Source organism: Ascaphus truei, unplaced genomic scaffold (assembly GCF_040206685.1).
Source record: "Ascaphus truei isolate aAscTru1 unplaced genomic scaffold, aAscTru1.hap1 HAP1_SCAFFOLD_769, whole genome shotgun sequence".
Lineage (NCBI taxonomy): Eukaryota > Metazoa > Chordata > Amphibia > Anura > Ascaphidae > Ascaphus > Ascaphus truei.
Window position 1 is genome coordinate 45,099 of NW_027457104.1, and position 19,856 is coordinate 64,954.

Below are 19,856 nucleotides of genomic sequence, written 5' to 3' on the forward strand. Positions count from 1 at the left end.
AGATAGGCGCAGAGAGAGGGGGCGCAGAGAGAGGAGGCGCCAAAAGAGGGGGCGCAGAGAGAGGGGGCACAGAGAATAGGATATTAAAGAGTGCTTTTCATTGAGCAGTGCAGAAATAGCTGCAATAGAGGTCTGTACAAATGGTGCAGTGTGTAGACACATGCAAAGGTAGGGGAAGGAAAGAGGAGAACATGTGGATAAAAGCAGGAGTGTGGAAGTTAGAGAAATTAGAAAAGTTTAACAGAGGAGTGAGGAAACAGCAAGCAGAAAGAACAAGAGAGGTTACATTGGGATGACGTTCTGTGGTAAAGAGAAAATGCTAGGAGAGAGCTTTCAAATATTAGAGGACATGAATTGAGGGAGCAAATGTATAAATCAAAACCTGAGGGGGAGGTATAGCACGAAAGCTTGCACAGCAGATTATAGTCTTAATGTTGCGTGTACCTGTCAGGGTATTCAAGAAGTTAAATTCTCACAAGTGCAGAGTTCATGATGAAATGCTGAATCTAGTCCCCCTCCAATTTAATTTTAATATAACTTTTCCATTCTTCATTACTGCAAAAAGCAAACAAAACAAAACCACATTGCATTACTATTTTCAAAATGGATTGAATGGCATATTCAACAGTGACTGTGTGATGCCAATATTCCCCACTCACTCGTAGTGAAGCACATATTGTACTAGTGTTGAAAGTAGGCCGGTAGAGTCAGGTACGCAGTACTGATAAAACAATAAGTGCCCGTCGTAAGTACCAGCTCCGCAACAGTGCGGGCATCACATTAGTGACGTGGATGAACATATATGGATAAGCCCATATTAAGGCATCACGTGACCAGAGCCGTCACTGACTGGGTATACGTAAAGACGCAGGGAGATGCAAGGAAAGGGAGGGAGAGAGACAGGGAGAAGATGTGAAACGGAGGAAGGCACGGATGGAGGGAGTTCTTCCGAGCTTCTGCGGGCCTCTCTCTTTCACTGGTGCATGCCGGGAGCTGGTCCCAACATCCACAAAGTGTGTGTGTATTATTGGTTGTATTTTATGGGGGTAGGAGGGTAGTGTGTATATTGTGTGTGTGGGAGTATTATATTGTGTGTAGAGGTGCAGAGGAGAGTACTAGATTGTGTATCTTGTGTAAGGGTGTTGTGTATATTGTGTTTGGAGCTATAATATTATTGGGGAGATTAGTATTGAGGAGGTATTATAGTGTGTATTGTGGGGAGTATTAGTGTGTGTATTGTTTGTGGGTGACAGATGCTGGGGGTATGCAGCAATCCCTGCACTGAGGTCCGAGGCGGCTCTGCATCGCTCGCACGCACTGTGGACGACCAAGCATGTGCCCATGATAATCATGGCCTTAGAGGGATGAGTGTGTCAGAGCCTAGAAGGGGTATATATATAATGGAGGAGGGAGGAGGAAGGAGGAGGAGGGAGGAGGAGATGATAGCTTTGTAAAAGTTAACAAGATAGTTAGTTTAAGCAGAAAGTGAGGAGAGGTTAGAGATAAGGGTAGATGTCAGAGGAGAGAGTTCAATTAAGCTGAGGTATCGAGTAGGACAGGGGTGAGGGGAATGAGAGGTGGTGGATGAGAGCAGAAGAGGTCATGTACAAATAGACCTTGTTAGTCAGAGAGCAGTCATTCCAGAGGGCACGTGAGAAGTGAAGAGTAAAGTGAGACATGGAATGTGGATTACATTAGATGGGTTAATACGCTTAGCAGGGAGGTGGAGAGAGAGAGGCAAGAGGCAGAGAGTGGTGCAGGGGTTGAGGAAGAGATGTTGCATGTACCTTATCAGAACATTAAAGAACATCAATTCACACTGGTGCAGAGTTGATGATGAATCCAGTTCACCTCCAATTCAATTTTAACAGAAATGTTTCATTCTTCATTACTGAAAAAAAAGAAAAGTAAAAAACATTTCATTACTATTTTCAAAATGGATTGAATTCCCCCAACAATGACTATGTGTTACCAATATATCCCTCTCAGTCCCACTGCAGCATATACTGTACCAGTGTGAAAGTAGGAAGGTACACAGTACCGGTAAAACAATACGTGCCGGTACTATGCACCATATGAATTATAAGGGGATGTAAATCTCCCAGTCTCTCTCCATATCCGCAACAGAGCGGGCTCCGGTCAGTGGCATGGATGCCCATATATGGGTATGCTCATATTTGGGCATCCCATGTCACTGACCGGAGCCGGCTCTGAGTATAGGGATATATGCGGAGACGCAGAGGTGCAAGGAAATGGGAGGAGGCACGGTGAGAAACAGGGAGAGACCACAGGAAGATAGAGGGCAACAACTTCCACAAGGTACTTGTATGGGTATAATTGTTTGTATTTTGTGCAGAGGGGGTAATTTCAGATAAAATACAATTCTCCACCCTCTACGAAACAATTCCACTTTGTTCAGTAAGCCAGAAAGTCTTGGTCCCATGTGGACTGAATTTAATGCAAATAAGGTCCTTAATACACAAGTAAAGAATAAAGTTACTTATTCTCTACTGTAAGAAGTGCCACATTGCCCACTATTTGGGTCCTGTGCCCAGATTGTGACCATGCATGGCAGAGGTGAGATTCCCCCAACTCCAATTTGCTACACTCTCCAAGAGAGATAATTGTGATCAGAGGTGGAACTAGGGGAGGGTGTGAGCAGGGTCACTGCCCAGGGAGTAACCTGACTGGGGGCACGGAAATCTCATTTAGTGCATATGTTGCGGCACTGCATTGATTGACCGGTCAATCTGCACTGCTGCCTGTCACAGTGACATCCTGATCGGGCACTGTGATCAGCTATAGCACTGACCCAGGTGAGATAGTTCAGCACTTTACAAGGAGGGAACAGATGTTGTGGGTGACAGATGCTGGAGGTAGGCCAAGACTGTTGGCCAGAGTAACGTGGAGACTTACTGCACTCTGCATGCCCATCCTCTCCCTGACATCAGGGGAAGGAAGTGGCCCTGGGGTGTGTGTAGGTATGCCAGATGTCAGTGTATGCATAAGTAAGTATGCCTGTGTAGTGGGAGGTGTAGGGGCGTTAAGCTGGAGGACTTAAAACAGGCACAAAAGCACATAGATACCTCTGATTATACCGCACCAAATGCTGATAATATCATGCTGTAGCTGCACTTTACAGAAGATGATGCAGATGTCATCATTGGTTGGTGGGTTCATTAAATCAATCCATCATATCATAACCACACTGTGCATATGATGTACTGAATCAGTAACACCAGGAAGACATCTCCATGTTAGGAGTAGAGTTGAAGTTAACAGAATATGTCCAGCACTGTGGTGTGTAGCCCATAAATAATAATTGTGCACATTACCAGAACAACATACTGTCAACTGCAAGATCATTTTGCTGCTTGTAGCGTATGCTCATCCTGTACAGTGTTGTAGTAGATCCGTCTCTTCAGTGTTCACTGCAACAAAAGTAAGACATTGCATTAAGATTACAGACGTTTGGGGGCTGAAATCTCACTTCGCTGCGGACAATTTCCCTTTGCATAAGATTCTTGTGATTATGTCAATGATGATCAATAACTGCATCATAACACAGCCGCTCTATACAGAAGATGTACTTGCTCTCAATGGTCATGGAGGTAATACGTCACACAATGTACAGATATAGCAAGGATTATTTCTCCCACTGGTGCATTATGGCATTATGATGGGAAATGTTGTGAGATTCTGCATTATCAGCATCACTGAATCTTTTGGAAATTAAGTGATATTCTATGTTTTAATGCAATATTATGGATGATCAGCCGGTAAAATAATAATAGCTTGCTGTATCTGTAGCCATGCTCTACCCATGATGTGCTGAACCAATGACTGCAGAGAGATTCAGAGTGGTAAACATGACTGGAACGCATCTCTGAATAATGGGCAGCAAAGCAGTGCAGAATAGGAGGTGAAAGTATTTAAAATGGAAGATCCTTAGCAGCTGTGTGGAGAGTAGACAGTACAGACTGACCAAGTAAATGGTAAAAGGAATAACTTCAACATTACTTGGCTTTGTTCTCCACATTGAAGCTTTCCTCCTCTTTAAATCACTAATACTGATGCCATGTGTAACCTGTACTGAGAGTTATATAATCTACTGGCCTAGATGAAACCATATGATGCAAACAGGATCCATCCCACTCCAGATTCATAGAATTGAACCACCTCAATCTTTCATAACAATCACATAGAACTGCAGCTGTGCGCTACTGCACATGTTCTTGTTATGAATGGTAGTAGATGTGGTCCTTGGGTCTTTACTTCATACTGTAGCCACCCTCTACTCATGATGTATTGAATCAACGAAAACTTGCATGGTTCAGATCACAGGAAGGGGTAGAGTAGAGATGAAAATATTCAATGTGAAACCCGTAGCAGCCGGATTGTGTGGAGTCAATAAAACGACAAATACTAAATGGTAAATGAGAAATATACACATTGCTTATCTGTCTCTGTGTAGTAATTTTCCTTCTCTTCAACTGTCCTTCAAATTTTCTCTTTTGCAAGAAAAGGAACACATGGCTTCAATATTCACTTCTGTTCTGCAGTCATCCCTCCTGAAATAAAAGTTAAGCATTGCATTGTTATTATGATAATACATACAATAAACCTTGCTCCAAACCATTTGATGCAAAGCAAATCCACCTCCCACCCACAGCTGTGCTCCTTCTAGAGCATGCATGTCAAACTCCAGTCCTCGAGGGTCCCAAACAGGCCAGGTTTTCAGTAGGGATATCCTGAAAACCTGGCCTGTTTGCTGCCCTCGAGGACTGGAGTTTGACATCCTTGTTCTTGAGCTTCTACCACGCAAGTCATCCATGTGAGTGACACTGTACTGCAGTCCTGGTCTGCACACAATCTACTGAATCAATGACATCACACTGTAAAGGCAATCTACAAGATGTATTAGTTGTCCACACTTCCGAAATGTTACTTTTATGTCCAAATCACTTATTCCCATGACCTGATATTTGTATTTGTTATTTATAGGATTGTCACAAAGAGTTGATGAGGTCACCAAATGATAGTATGTAGAGAGAAAGAGAGATCTCAGAACAGAGCCCTGATGTATACCCACAGACAGATCAATAGAAGACGAAGACATGTTAGCAACAGAGATGGAGAATGTGTGACAGGAAAGTTATGATGAAAACCAGGATAGAACTGTGTTACGGATACCAAGAGAGAGTTTAGAATATGAAGGAGGAGAGTGATTGAGAGCATCAAACGCAGCAGATAGATCAAGTAGGATTAGTAGGGAAAAGTGACCTTGGGAATTTGCTTTAAGCACAGTCTGTAGAACGAGCTGTACGAAAGGCAGGTTGTAAAGGATCCAGGTGGGCATGTGATTTAAGAATGTTGACATTCTAGCAATTAGGAGACAAACAGCAGGAGGGATATAGGGCGGTAGTTAGTAAGGCACATAGGGTGTAGGTTGTTTCTGAGAAAAGGGTGACCACTACAGGCTTAAAGTAAGAGGGTAAAGAGCCAGAGAATAGGGAGGACTTGAAGATGTGGGTGAGAGTGGGGACTAAGAGATGCAGTAAGGTGTGAGGGGATACGATCTAGAGGGCATGTGGTAGAGGGAGAAGAGAAGATGATTAGCTTCCAGCTCTGTAAGAGAAGAAAAGGAGTCAAATGCAGAAGGAGAATTAGGTAGAAGGAGAGAAGGGGGAAGGGACAGAAGGAATCTCCTTGTGGGTGGCATCCACCTTGCCTCTGAAGTAGTCAAATGCTTGAGGAGAAGTGAAGGAAGGATGGCAAGTGTGAGAAGAAGGTTAGTGGAGGGAGTCAAATACAGGGGAAAAAAGACAGCGTAAATTAAATTTGTGTGTTGATGAATGTGGAAAAAAAAGTAGTGTGGTTTGGCCCCAGAGAGCAGCTTTATACAGGACTGGAGACATTTTTACTGTAGAAAAATCAAACATCAAGTGTGAGATTTCCTTCATAGGCATTAAGAACAGTGAGTGGAAGTGTGATGAACATGTTTGGGAATTTAGCCAAGGGTGTGGGTTAGAGGGACGTGTGTGTCAGAGCTTGAAGGGGCATATAGAGGATAGCATTGTAAGAGTTAATAAGATTGTCAGTTTAAGCAGAAAGAGAGAGAGAGAGCAGAGAGGTTAGAGTAGATGTCAGAGGAGAGTTTAATTAAGCAGAGGAAAATCAGTGGGACAGGTAAGATGGGGTGAGGGGAATGACTGATTGTGAATGATGAGAGCAGAAGAGGTCATGTACAACTAGAGCCTTGTTAGTCAGAGAACGGACATTCCAGAGGGCATAGGAGAAGGGAAGAGAAAAGTAAGGAAAGGAATGTGGATTACATTAGATAGGTTAACACTCTTAGCAGGGAGGCAGAGGCAGGGAGACCCGATGTGTATATGAGCAGGTTCAAGATTATAAGAGATATCCCACACATCAGCAAACATAGAAGGAGACACAGAGATAGGTGTAGAGAGAGACAGAGATAGCTCTATGTAGAGAGAGAGGGACGTAGAGAGAATGAGACAGATAGGCGCAGAGAGAGAGGGGGCGCAGAGAGAGAGGGGGCGCAGAGAGAGAGGGGGCGCAGAGAGAGAGGGGGCGCAGAGAGAGAGGGGGCGCAGAGAGAGAGGGGGCGCAGAGAGAGAGGGGGCGCAGAGAGAGAGGGGGCGCAGAGAGAGAGGGGGCGCAGAGAATAGGATGTACATGAGTGCTTTTCATTGAGCAGTGCAGAAATAGCTGCAATAGAGGTCTGTACAAATGGTGCAGTGTGTAGACACATGCAAAGGTAGGGGAAGGAAAGAGGAGAACATGTGGATAAAAGCAGGAGTGTGGAAGTTAGAGAAATTAGAAAAGTTTAACAGAAAAGTGAGGAAACAGCAAGCAGAGAGAACAAGAGAGAGGTTACATTGGGATGACGTTCTGTGGTAGAGAGAAAATGCTAGGAGAGAGCTTTCAAATATTAGAGGACATGACTTGAGGGAGCAAATGTATAAATCAAAACCTGAGGGGGAGGTATAGCACGAAAGCTTGCACAGCAGATTATAGTCTTAAAGTTGCGTGTACTGCTGCGGCACAGTTTATTCGAGCATTTGCCCGTTCTGTGCCGCAGCAGTAGCCTGGCGCGCGCCCGAGTGTGACGGGCGCACGCCGGAGCAGCGGAAGAGCGCCCTCCGATCGGGGCGCTCTCCCTACCGCTGCCGGGTCCGCCGGGTCCCCCGGAACCCCCTGCCGCTGTCCCGCGATCGCAGGACACCAGGGCTCCCTCGGGGAGCCCCTGGACACGCGTGCAGGGGGCGCACGCTCCCGATGACGCGTGACCGCGCGTCTATGACGCGCGGCACGCCGAGGGGCGGCCACTAGCAAGCCGGGAGATTTCCCGGCTTGCGGTACCGACCACACTTCAATAAAGTGTGTCGGTAGTGTACCTCTCAGGGCATTCAAGAAGGTAAATTCTCACAAGTGCAGAGTTCATGATGAAATGCTGAATCCAGTTCCCCTCCAATTTAATTTTAATATAACTTATAACATTCTTCATTACTGCAAAAAGCAAACAAAACAAAACCACATTGCATTACTATTTTCAAAATGGATTGAATGGCATATTCAACAGTGACTGTGTGATGCCAATATTCCCCACTCACTCGTAGTGAAGCACTTATTGTACTAGTGTTGAAAGTAGGCCGGTAGAGTCAGGTACGCAGTACTGATAAAACAATAAGTGCGCGTCGTAAGTACCAGCTCCGCAACAGTGCGGGCATCACATTAGTGACGTGGATGAACATATATGGATAAGCCCATATTAAGGCATCACGTGACCAGAGCCGTCACTGACTGGGTATACGTAAAGACGCAGGGAGATGCAAGGAAAGGGAGGGAGAGAGACAGGGAGAAGATGGGAAACGGAGGGAGGCACGGATGGAGAGAGGGAGTTCTTCCGAGCTTCTGCTGGCCTCTCTCTTTCACTGGTGCATGCCGGGAGCTGGTCCCAACATCCACAAAGTGTGTGTGTATTATTGGTTGTATTTTATGGGGGTAGGAGGGTAGTGTGTATATTGTGTGTGTGGGAGTATTATATTGTGTGTAGAGGTGCAGAGGAGAGTACTAGATTGTGTATCTTGTGTAAGGGTGTTGTGTATATTGTGTTTGGAGCTATAATATTATTGGAGAGATTAGTATTGAGGAGGTATTATAGTGTGTATTGTGGGGAGTATTAGTGTGTGTATTGTTTGTGGGTGACAGATGCTGGGGTATGCAGCAATCCCTGCACTGAGGTCCGAGGCGGCTCTGCATCGCTCGCACGCACTGTGGATGACCAAGCATGTGCCCATGATAATCATGGCCTTAGAGGGATGAGTGTGTCAGAGCCTAGAAGGGGCATATAAATATATAATGGAGGAGGGAGGAGGGAGGAGGAGGAGATGATAGCATTGTAAAAGTTAACAAGATAGTTAGTTTAAGCAGAAAGTGAGGAGAGGTTAGAGATAAGGGTAGATGTCAGAGGAGAGAGTTCAATTAAGCTGAGGTATCGAGTAGGACAGGGGTGAGGGGAATGAGAAGTGGTGGATGATGAGAGCAGAAGAGGTCATGTACAAATAGACCTTGTTAGTCAGAGAGCAGACATTCCAGAGGGCACGTGAGAAGTGAAGAGTAAAGTGAGACATGGAATGTGGATTACATTAGATGGGTTAATACGCTTAGCAGGGAGGTGGAGAGAGAGAGGCAAGAGGCAGAGAGTGGTGTAGGGGTTGAGGAAGAGATGTTGCATGTACCTTATCAGAACATTAAAGAACATCAATTCACACTGGTGCAGAGTTGATGATGATTCCAGTTCACCTCCAATTCAATTTCAACAGAACTTTTTCATTCTTCATTACTGCAAAAAAAAAAGTATAAAACATTGCATTACTATTTTCAAAATGGATTGAATTCCCCCAACAATAACTATGTGTTACCAATATATCCCTCTCAGTCCCACTGCAGCACATACTGTACCAGTGTGAAAGTAGGAAGGTACACAGTAACGGTAAAACAATACGTGCCAGTACTATGCACCATATGAATTATAAGGGGATGTAAATCTCCCAGTCTCTCTCCATATCCGCAACAGAGTGGGCTCCGGTCAGTGGCATGGATGCCCATGTATGGATATGCTCATATTTGGGCATCCCATGTCACTGACCGGAGCCGGCTCTGAGTATAGGGATATATGCGGAGACGCAGAGGTGCAAGGAAATGGGAGGAGGCACGGTGAGAAACAGGGAGAGACCACAGGAAGATAGAGGGCAACAACTTCCACAAGGTACATGTATGTGTATAATTGTTTGTATTTTGTGCAGAGGGGGTAATTTCAGATAAAATACAATTCTCCACCCTCTACGAAACAATTCCACTTTGTTCAGTAAGCCAGAAAGTCTTGGTCCCATGGGGACTGAATTTTAATGCAAATAAGGTCCTTAATACACAAGTAAAGAATATAGTTACTTATTCTCTACTGTAAGAAGTGCCACATTGCCCACTATTTGGGTCCTGTGCCCAGATTGTGACCATGCATGGCAGAGGTGAGATTCCACCAACACCAATTTGCTACACTCTCCAAGAGAGATAATTGTGATCAGAGGTGGAACTAGGGGAGGGGGTGAGCAGGGTCACTGCCCAGGGAGTAACCTGACAGGGGGCACGGAAATCTCATTTAGTGCATATGGTGCGGCACTGCATTGATTGACCGGTCAATCTGCACTGCTGCCTGTCACAGTGACATCATGATCGGGCACTGTGATCAGCTATAGCACTGACCCAGGTGAGATAGTTCAGCACTTTACAAGGAGGGAACAGATGTTGTGGGTGACAGATGCTGGGGGTAGGCCAAGACTGTTGGCCAGAGTAACGTGGAGACTTACTGCACTCTGCATGCCAATCCTCTCCCTGACATCAGGGGAAGAAGTGGCCCTGGGGTGTGTGTAGGTATGCCAGATGTCAGTGTATGCATAAGTAAGTATGTCTGTGTAGTGGGAGGTGTAGGGGCGTTAAGCTGGAGGACTTAAAACAGGCACACATCTCACTTCGCTGCGGACAATTTCCCTTTGCATAAGATTCTTGTGATTATGTCAATGATGATCAATAACTGCATCATAACACAGCCGCTCTATACAGAAGATGTACTTGCTCTCAATGGTCATGGAGGTAATACGTCACACAATGTACAGATATAGCAAGGATTATTTCTTCCTCTGGTGCATTATGGCATTATGATGGGAAATGTTGTGAGATTCTGCATTATCAGCATCACTGAATCTTTTGGAAATTAAGTGATATTCTATGTTTTAATGCAATATTATGGATGATCAGCCGGTAAAATAATAAAAGCTTTCTGTATCTGTAGCCATGCTCTACCCATGATGTGCTGAATCAATGACTGCAGAGAGATTCAGAGTGGTAAACATGACTGGAACGCATCTCTAAATAATGGGCAGCAAAGCAGTGCAGAATAGGAGGTGAAAGTATTTAAAATGGAAGACCCTTAGCAGCTGTGTGGGGAGTAGACAGTACAGACTGACCAAGTAAATGGTAAAAGGAGTAACTTCAACATTACTTGGCTTTGTTCTCCACATTGAAGCTTTCCTCCTCTTTACATCACTAATACTGATGCCATGTGTAACCTGTACTGAGAGTTATATAATCTACTGGCCTAGATGAAACCATGTGATGCAAACAGGATCCATCCCACTCCAGATTCATAGAATTGAACCACCTCAACCTTTCATAACAATCACATAGAACTGCAGCTGTGCGCTACTGCACATGTTCTTGTTATGAATGGTAGTAGATGTGGTCCTTGGGTCTTTACTTCATACTGTAGCCACACTCTACTCATGATGTATTGAATCAATGAAAACTTGCATGGTTCAGATCACAGGAAGGGGTAGAGTAGAGATGAAAATGTTCAATGTGAAACCCGTAGCAGCCGGATTGTGTGGAGTCAATAAAACGACAAATACTAAATGGTAAATGAGAAATATACACATTGCTTATCTGTCTCTGTGTAGTAATTTTCATTCTGTTCAACTGTCCTTCAAATTTTCTCTTTTGCAAGAAAAGGAACACATGGCTTCAATATTCACTTCTGTTCTGCAGTCATCCCTCCTAAAATAAAAGTTAAGCATTGCATTGTTATTATGATAATACATACAATAAACCTTGCTCCAAACCATTTGATGCAAAGCAAATCCACCTCCCACCCACAGCTGTGCTCCTTCTAGAGCATGCATGTCAAACTCCAGTCCTCGAGGGTCCCAAACAGGCCAGGTTTTCAGTAGGGATATCCTGAAAACCTGGCCTGTTTGCTGCCCTCGAGGACTGGAGTTTGACATCCTTGTTCTTGAGCTTCTACCACGCAAGTCATCCATGTGAGTGACACTGTACTGCAGTCCTGGTCTGCACACAATCTACTGAATCAATGACATCACACTGTAAAGGCAATCTACAAGATGTATTAGTTGTCCACACTTCCGAAATGTTACTTTTATGTCCAAATCACTTATTCCCATGACCTGATATTTGTATTTGTTATTTATAGGATTTTCACATGTATTACTACTGTGAAACGCTATATACATTAATAGTGCTATATAAATAAATACATACACATTTATATATAATAATAATAACAGCATGTTCTTTTAAAGCGCTGCTAGTTTTACGTAGCGCTATACAGAGACATTTTGCAGACACAAGTCCCTGCCCCATAGAGCTTACAATCTATGACATTGGTGCCTGAGGCACAGAGGATATGAAGTGACTTGCCCAAGGTCACACACACACAAATATATATACATAAATATATACATATATACACACACACACACACACACACACACACACACACACACACACACACACATATATATGAAAACTAACACAGAAAAAAAGAATCCCCTGAATAGCACTCTAACATACACAAATTGTATCAATAAAGGTTTATTAATCACATACACATAAATGGTTAAAATGAGGAGCAGTGGTGACCTACAAAGCTGTTATAAACTGAACCTTAAGGTGTGGGGAAAAATGCTACACTGCAGTAATAAGTACAAAGTATGTAAATAAAGTGTAGAGGCAAGAAATATATGGAAATGAGAACACTCAGACCGGCCGGTCAAGTACTACCTAAGTTGAAGCCCCCTGTGTGAAGTGCTTGTATGAAACTAGTGTATAACTAACAAGCAAATGCTTGTCCGGGGGCTTAACATATAGACAGTTGATAGATGTATTTGAAGTTGCATATTCTGTGCCGTGGATTAATCAGTATACTGAAAGCAACTGAAGATGGTACAGTAGCTGTGATAGGTTGGCCTCATAGCTCCTCCTTCAATGGAGGACTCGGCTCACAGAGCACTTAAATCCCTAAATGCCCACAGAAAAAAATAAGCATGCAGTACTTAAAGTGAAAGTAAAATGAGAAATGAAATAAAATAAACACACACATTGAAAAATCACTCACCCGACTGAGAGCGCCTTCTACAGAGCGCTGTACCACTGCTCAGCTAGCAGCTAAAACTGTCTCATTTTCCCACCATTGAAGTTTACACATGTCCACGCCCCACTCTAACAAGACGCTGTGTACGGAAGCTCGCAGGAGACAAACTAGTGAGAGAAGGTGTAGCTGCTAGCCACACTCCACGAGGTGCATTGTGGGAAATGTAGTTCTTTGCCTTTTAGCTTCTCTGACTGGTTACTGATCACGTGATGTCACTAGGGGCGGGATTAGTGTGTTGCAATGTAACGGCCCGGCTGTATGATTGTCACAGAAGGGGGGAGCCTGAGAATGTCACGGATTTAATTACACATGTAATGATGTAATAACACAGCCATGAACTAAGACAGTATACATATGGTCATGTGATATTTATAATGCATTTATTAACATTATTGTGTGGATTTGGGCTGAATTAAACTTGTATGGGATTGTCACTTTAATATCACAGTACCACTACTGTTTTAACACTTATAATGACCTCCTGATTACAGATTATTAGGGACAGACTTAAAAAGGCCTGTGTAAATATTTATTATAGAGTGGCCTCTTTACTTTATAATATCAGGGAGTATCAGACAGGCCTGTGTTTATTTTTAATATACATTAGGGTGACCTGACTCCAGATTATTGGCCTTTCCCTCTGACAAATGCATATTTTCCTATACTGTGTTAATTTTGTTAGAACAAAATAAATATTCATGCGCTAAATGACAGTACCAGTGTGAGTCCCAATAAGAAGTAGTGAGGTAAAAAACCATGGTACCAGCAACATATGTAACTGATGGGGAGGGTGCTAAAATATATGGAGTGTGGCGTCCTGATTGCTAAATGAGGTGTATTATATCATAAGTGCATATAACAATATCCCTCATAGCAATCTATTAAGAACCAACAAGAACTAGGTAGCACAATAATCAGTGCTGCAGTTATAGCCTAATAATAAGTATATATATATATATATATATATATATATATATATATATATATATATATATATATATATATATATATATATATATATATATATATATATATATATATATACAGTGTTCGACAAACCTATACATTTGCTCGCCCCGGGCGAGTGGATTTAACCCCCGGGCGAGTAAATATTGGCCCAAGCAGCACACGTTTGGTACTAGGTGGCGAGTAGATTTTTTTGTGTGGCGAGTAGATTTTTTGGTGATTTGTCAACCACTGTATATATATATATATATATATATATATACTGCTGCGGCCAAGTTTATTCGAGCATTTGCCCGTTCTTGGCCGCAGCAGTAGCCTGGCGCGCGCCCGAGAGTGACGGGCGCGCGCCGAAGCAGCGGAAGAGCGCCCTCCGATCGGGGCGCTCTCCCTACCGCTGCCGGGTCCGCCGGGTCCCCCGGAACCCCCTGCCGCTGTCCCGCGATCGCGGGACACCAGGGCTCCCTCGGGGAGCCCCTGGACGCGCGTGCAGGGGGCGCACGCTCCCGAAGACACGTGACCGCGCGTCTATGACGCGCGGCACGCCGAGGGGCGGCCACTAGCAAGCCGGGAAATCTCCCGGCTTGCGGTACCGGCCACACTCGAATAAAGTGTGTCGGTACTATATATATATATATATATATATATATATATATATGTAACCCATATTCCCCCACCCAATCGCAGATAGGGTGCATGTGAGGGGAGCTATATGTATTACCCAGTGTGGTGCTTTACCTGTGAGGCTCACAGGAGGCCTGAGCCTCTGCCAATAAGAGCCTGGGGTGTATCCTCCTGAACAATACTATATGGTGCAGCGCCTCCACCTGTGATGGCTCCAAGCAGAGCGGGAGTTGTTCCTCACAGGACAATAATATAATATCACGCACACAGCATATAAAAGAACAGTGACTTTTCTAACAGTAACATAACTATGCATGTCATACATTAAGTGTCTCTCTTCTAGGAGACACAGTAACTCACGTGTCTCGCAGGATGCAACCCCTCACCGTGTACCCACACCATGTCCAACTCCCCACACCACAACCCCACCCCCAAAGTAAGGTATGTGTGTGTGTGACTGCACAGCCACTATGTACTGATTTATAGTTGGTGCACTTATGGATGTTACCTGCCGAGCGCTCCAGCGCTAGGACCTGCAAACAGACTTCGCAAAGGATCCGACGGTGAAGATACGTCAGGGTTACCTTCCAGGGCGATCCCACCCGGTTGGTTGCTGCTGTGCTTGAAGAGGTCTGATCCTAAACCTCTGTAATGGTGCTGCGACAGTCTCTGCTTCCTTCACTTCTCTCTCTCTCTAAAGTGACAGGTTCCTGTACTAGGGCCTGTCCCTGTGACCACCCACCCTCACTAGTGGGAAGTCAGGGCCTCAACTCTAGCCTGGGGATTTCTGGCCTAGGGCAGAATCTCGCAGCTCTCTGCCCACCTTCTTTCCCCCTTTGTCCCCTAAGTCTCACTCACTCACGTGCTTCCCAGTCTGCTTCCTGACTGCACAAAACAATGTATCAAATTCCCTGCTGCAGAGAATCTGCAAGTCTCAGTGGCTGGTTGGTTGCAGGTGACAGGGAACATAGGGCATTCACCAGAGGCTGCTGGGGGATGTAGTCCACTCAGAACCTCTTTCCTATGGGGACTGTGTGCGCGGTCTCTACTGCACCTGTGCAAAGCTGTAGTGGCCACCGCTACACATAACTGCACCTGCGCAACCTACCAGATCTCCTGTACACTTGTAATGGCCACCACTACCCTTGCCAACCTCTGCGTATTGCGCGAACCTCGCACCAAACACAACATGGCCGCTGTGGCTATCTGCGCATGCTCGAGCATCAGGGCCCCCGACGGCGCCGGCACAGATAGCGGCGCCAACTGGGAAAAGTCGCCATCCCCTTCCCCCACTGCCACAGGGGTAAGGCAAGGGGCAAAGGAACATCAGGGAAGCCGGGAGTGGCCCCCTTACATATATATATATATATATTGTGGTTGACAAATCACCCAAAAATCTACTCGCTGAACAAAAAAATCTACTCATCACCTAGCCCCGCCCCAGGCCCGCTTTAAAAAAAATTGAATAAATTCCTAGTAAGAACAACATTCGTTTTTGACATGTTTATTTATTGTATTACATTATACTACAATTAGTCCTTGTTAAGAGTGTGTGTGTGACACAGAGAGAGTGTACGTGTGTGTGTGACACAGAGAGTGTGTGAGACACAGAGAGTGTGTGAGACACAGAGAGTGTGTGAGACACAGAGAGTGTGTGAGATAGGGTGAGGCAGAGGGTGACAGGGTGAGGCAGAGGGTGACAGGGTGAGACAGAGAATGACAGGGTGATACCGAGAGATACAGAGGTTGACAGGGAGAAAATGGGTGACATGGTGTGACACAGGGTGACAGGGTGAGACAGAGGGTGACAGGGTGAGACAGAGGGTGACAGGGGGAAACAGAGGGTGACAGAAAGTGAGACAGAGGGTGACAGAAAGTGAGACAGAGGGCGACAGAAAGTGAGACAGAGGGAAACAGGGTGGGTGACACACACACACACACACACACACACACACACACACACACACACACACACACACACACACACACACACACACTCTCCCTCTTACACACACACTCTCTCTCTCCCTCTCACACACACACACACAGACAGACATCAAACCCCTCCCCTCTGCGAGAGCGAGGGTCCGCCCTCACAAATTCCTCTATGCCTCTTATCAGCGGTGCAGACAGGAGATGAAATACAGCAGTGACCGCACGACCCTTCTTTTGGCGATGTTACATATATATACTGATAATAGTAAAAAGCAGAACAAATAATATAAAAAGGCAATTGCTTGCTTGGGAAGTAGCTTCTGCTGGGCCCAATTTGAGGAATCCCTTGTCAGTAGGGCCGCCAGCAGAAATCTTGGGGCCCAGGACAAATGCAAGGATCAGGCCCCCCTCCCTACCCCATAGCACACCTACCATGACATTTTTTTTAGGGCACAACTTTTACTCAAATGGTAGTGTTGCAAGGCCTATTTCACACCTCGCAAACCCCCCCATTTTACACTTTTTTATATTTTTATATATATATAAAAAGAGAGAGAGAGAGAGAGAGACAATCAAGTGGTTTCTTCTTCTCTTAGCCAAAGACGTACTACTCTATGTTCCTTTTCTCATTCTCCTATTTTTGTACCTTGGTATAATTGTATATACATACTTCACAGCATATGTTCCACCAAAGTAACTACGTCAGCGATGACAGCGACCAACAGTGGCACTACTGTGTTTAGGGTTCTACAGTGCACAGCCACCCTACACTACCCATCTGGTATTTCCACAGCCCAGATAGTTGAACAAACTGGCTGCGGTCCATATTACCTCTGACTCCAGCAATGCTTGGACAGTTTCCCCTATCTCTTTCTGCTCAATTTATTGGATACATAGCTTTGGATATATTTCAGCATTCTATGACACTCAGGATAGCGCTCATGATGTCATCAACAACCAGGGGACTCCCAATAGTTGCTATTATGTGATCAATTTTTACTGCACGCAGTCCTGAGTATACTATCAGCTTTGCCACAGTTGAGAGTCTGGCACATTTCTCTGCTGTACAAATGTGTCAGAGAACACATCCAGGCATTCAGTATACATCCCAGTTAGGCAGCGCTTATAGTAAGTGCGACGCGACGGGAGTAACGCTGGCGACTCAAAATTTGGAGCTGGGGAAATCAGATTTTTCAGAGGCTGTCGCCACATGTGACAGCCTCTGAACCAATCAATGCCCATGTCGCCAGCGACATCCCCGAAAGTTAAATTATAACTTTCGCAGGTGACGTCACCCGTCACTTCGCCAGTCGCGTTGCTGGCACTATAAGCATGACCTAGGGGAGGGCCCAGGAGACTCCCATACAACTCTGGAGAGTTTCTCTTAATTAAGGTAACTTTCCACTATGTGTCCTGTTCACAGCAATGCAGTACTAACTACATTTAAGCATGTCTGTAAGATACAAAAGTTAACCCATCATGCACCTTGGCCTAGGGAGGATTTGTTCCTATAAAGTACACCCAGTTTGGCAATGATTTTGGATGTCAGATTATCAATATGCAACTCAAATTTTAAATGGGAGTGAAACCAAATGCCAAGATATTTAAAATTAGTGACACTTTAGTTGGCTTCAATTAATTACTGCATTTATAAAATTCTGCAGAGCATCTAGTAACCTTGTAATATTAAGAGATGGCAGCCTTGGTATGTTATGCCTCTTTTTTCCTGTACACCGCAAAGGATTTTGTGGCCTATTCTAGTAACTCTGAAGTGAGGCAAACCACTTCTAAATAGCTCTCTTTATGTGAATTGGCCTACTTTGCTATGCTGTAAGCCAGGCCTGCACAGTTCCAGTCCTCGAGAGCCGCAAACAGGCCAGGTTTTCAGGATACCCTAACTTCTTTCACTGCAGCCATTGTAATCAGACACTGCTAATGGAGGGTATGATACATTCTCTACCACTGAAAGAATATACATCTCAGTGGTAGACGGCTGATAAGAAGCTGTTTCAGTCTGGTTCTGCCAATTCGATCGGTTTAAAAAATCCTCCATTTTCAGGTCTATGTATGTTGATCTGATTTCTTAGGCTTTCAAGACGTTATAGCAGTCCTGTTTTTAGTGCTCATTCTCTCCCCCTTTATCTCTCAACTTTTCTCTCTCCCTTTATCACTCACTCCCCCTTTATCTCCTTCTATATGACCCTTGCCTCACTTCCCCTGACTCAAACTAATCAATCTTTAATCACCTCTCTCTACCTCTTCTCCCTCTCCCACTCCCTTCTCGCTCCCTTGTCTCTCACTCTCCCTTCTCTCCATTTTTTCACTCGGACTCCCACTGGTATTAGTATCTCAGATTTATTTTGATTTTTGGTGTGCAACATTTTTCCACATTACATAGCACTTGTGAGCAAGACATCCAGTCCAGCCACTGCTGATGGGACACTGTTCTTTCACTGATCGCTATATCTGAGCTATTGGGAAACAATTTTAAACACTATTACATTCTCTGCTCTTTCTCTCAGCTGCTATCTCGGTCATTGTGCCCAGCATATGGCGTCATCAGGCATATTAATGCTTCCAACATCCCAGGAAAAAATGGTTATATTGTTTTGAACAAGGGGCCTATTTCTGATGACTTATTCCTGCATTAGTAATATGTGTCATATATCTTGGCTCAATCAGAGGCTTGGTTGAAAACTGAGCCCCTGATGGAACCACATGTGCTTAAGGTGGGATATCCTGAAAACCTGACCTGTTGGACAGGCTTGAGTACTGGAGTTGAGAACCCCTGTTCAAACATTTATCTTCCTACCAGTACATAGGTAATTTCAAGAAATTAAACAAAAAAAGGTAGAAAAACTTTAAACAGCAAAATAACCATACAGTAACTTGTAAACCTTGAGAAATGCATCTTAATAGGGTCATGTCACACTGAAAATATAGTATTCCCAGGTTTAACCCTTGCATTCATCAGCCAGATATGTTGAGTCTTTAAGTTGCATTCATTGTTTTGAAATAGACTTGGTATTTTATGTCTCTTTTTTCCTGTACACCGTAAAGGATTTTGCGGCCTAGTCTAGAAACTCTGAAGTGAGACAAATCACTTCGAAAGAGCACTCTAGATGCGAATTGGCATGGTTTGCTATGCTGCAAGCCCTTCTCGCATGTCCAATCTGTATCTAAAAAGGCTTTGTACGAAGCTGTTTCAGTCTGGTTCTGCCAATTCGATCGGTTTTAAAAAATCCTTCATTTTCAGTGTATGTTGATCTGATTTCTTAGGCTTTAAAAACATTAAAGCAGTCCTGTTTTAAGAGCTCATTCTCTCCCCCTTTCTCTCTCCCTTTATCACTCACTCCCCCTTTATCTCTCTCGATATGACCCTTGCCTTACTTCCCCGACTAAAACTGCCCCCTCTTTAAACACCACTCTTTACCTCTGCTCTCTCTCCCTCTCCCTTCTCTCTCCCTCTCCCTTCTCTCTCATTTTCCCTTCTATCTCACATTCCCTTCTCTCTCACTTTCCCTTCTCTCCATTTTTTCACCCTGACTCCCACTCTATTTCTTTCACTCAACCCGTCTCTTGCTCTCACACATACTGCACCGACACACTTTATTAGAGCAAATACACGGTATGTACCTGGCAGATACCTGGAATGCGCCGCTCCTCACCTCTGACAAGCCCCGTTGCATTTGCCTTCCCAGCCTGGGTTCATGCCTGGCTGATGGGCGGCTGATCTGTTAAATGATAATGATTAGGATTTAATAGGCTGCAATGCTTCGCGTGTCTGCCAGATGGCATAAATTCA

General features: G+C 44.5%; 1 long non-coding RNA gene across 1 annotated transcript; it reads right to left on the reverse strand.

The window, feature by feature from the left end:
* Positions 1–8,770: 8,770 nt before the first annotated feature.
* On the reverse strand, positions 8,771–12,391 carry LOC142486181 (uncharacterized). Its single transcript, XR_012798846.1, has 3 exons — positions 12,160–12,391; positions 11,017–11,136; positions 8,771–8,869 (listed from the first exon to the last, which is right to left on the reverse strand). It is a non-coding gene; the product is annotated as an uncharacterized LOC142486181 (long non-coding RNA).
* Positions 12,392–19,856: the final 7,465 nt, after the last annotated feature.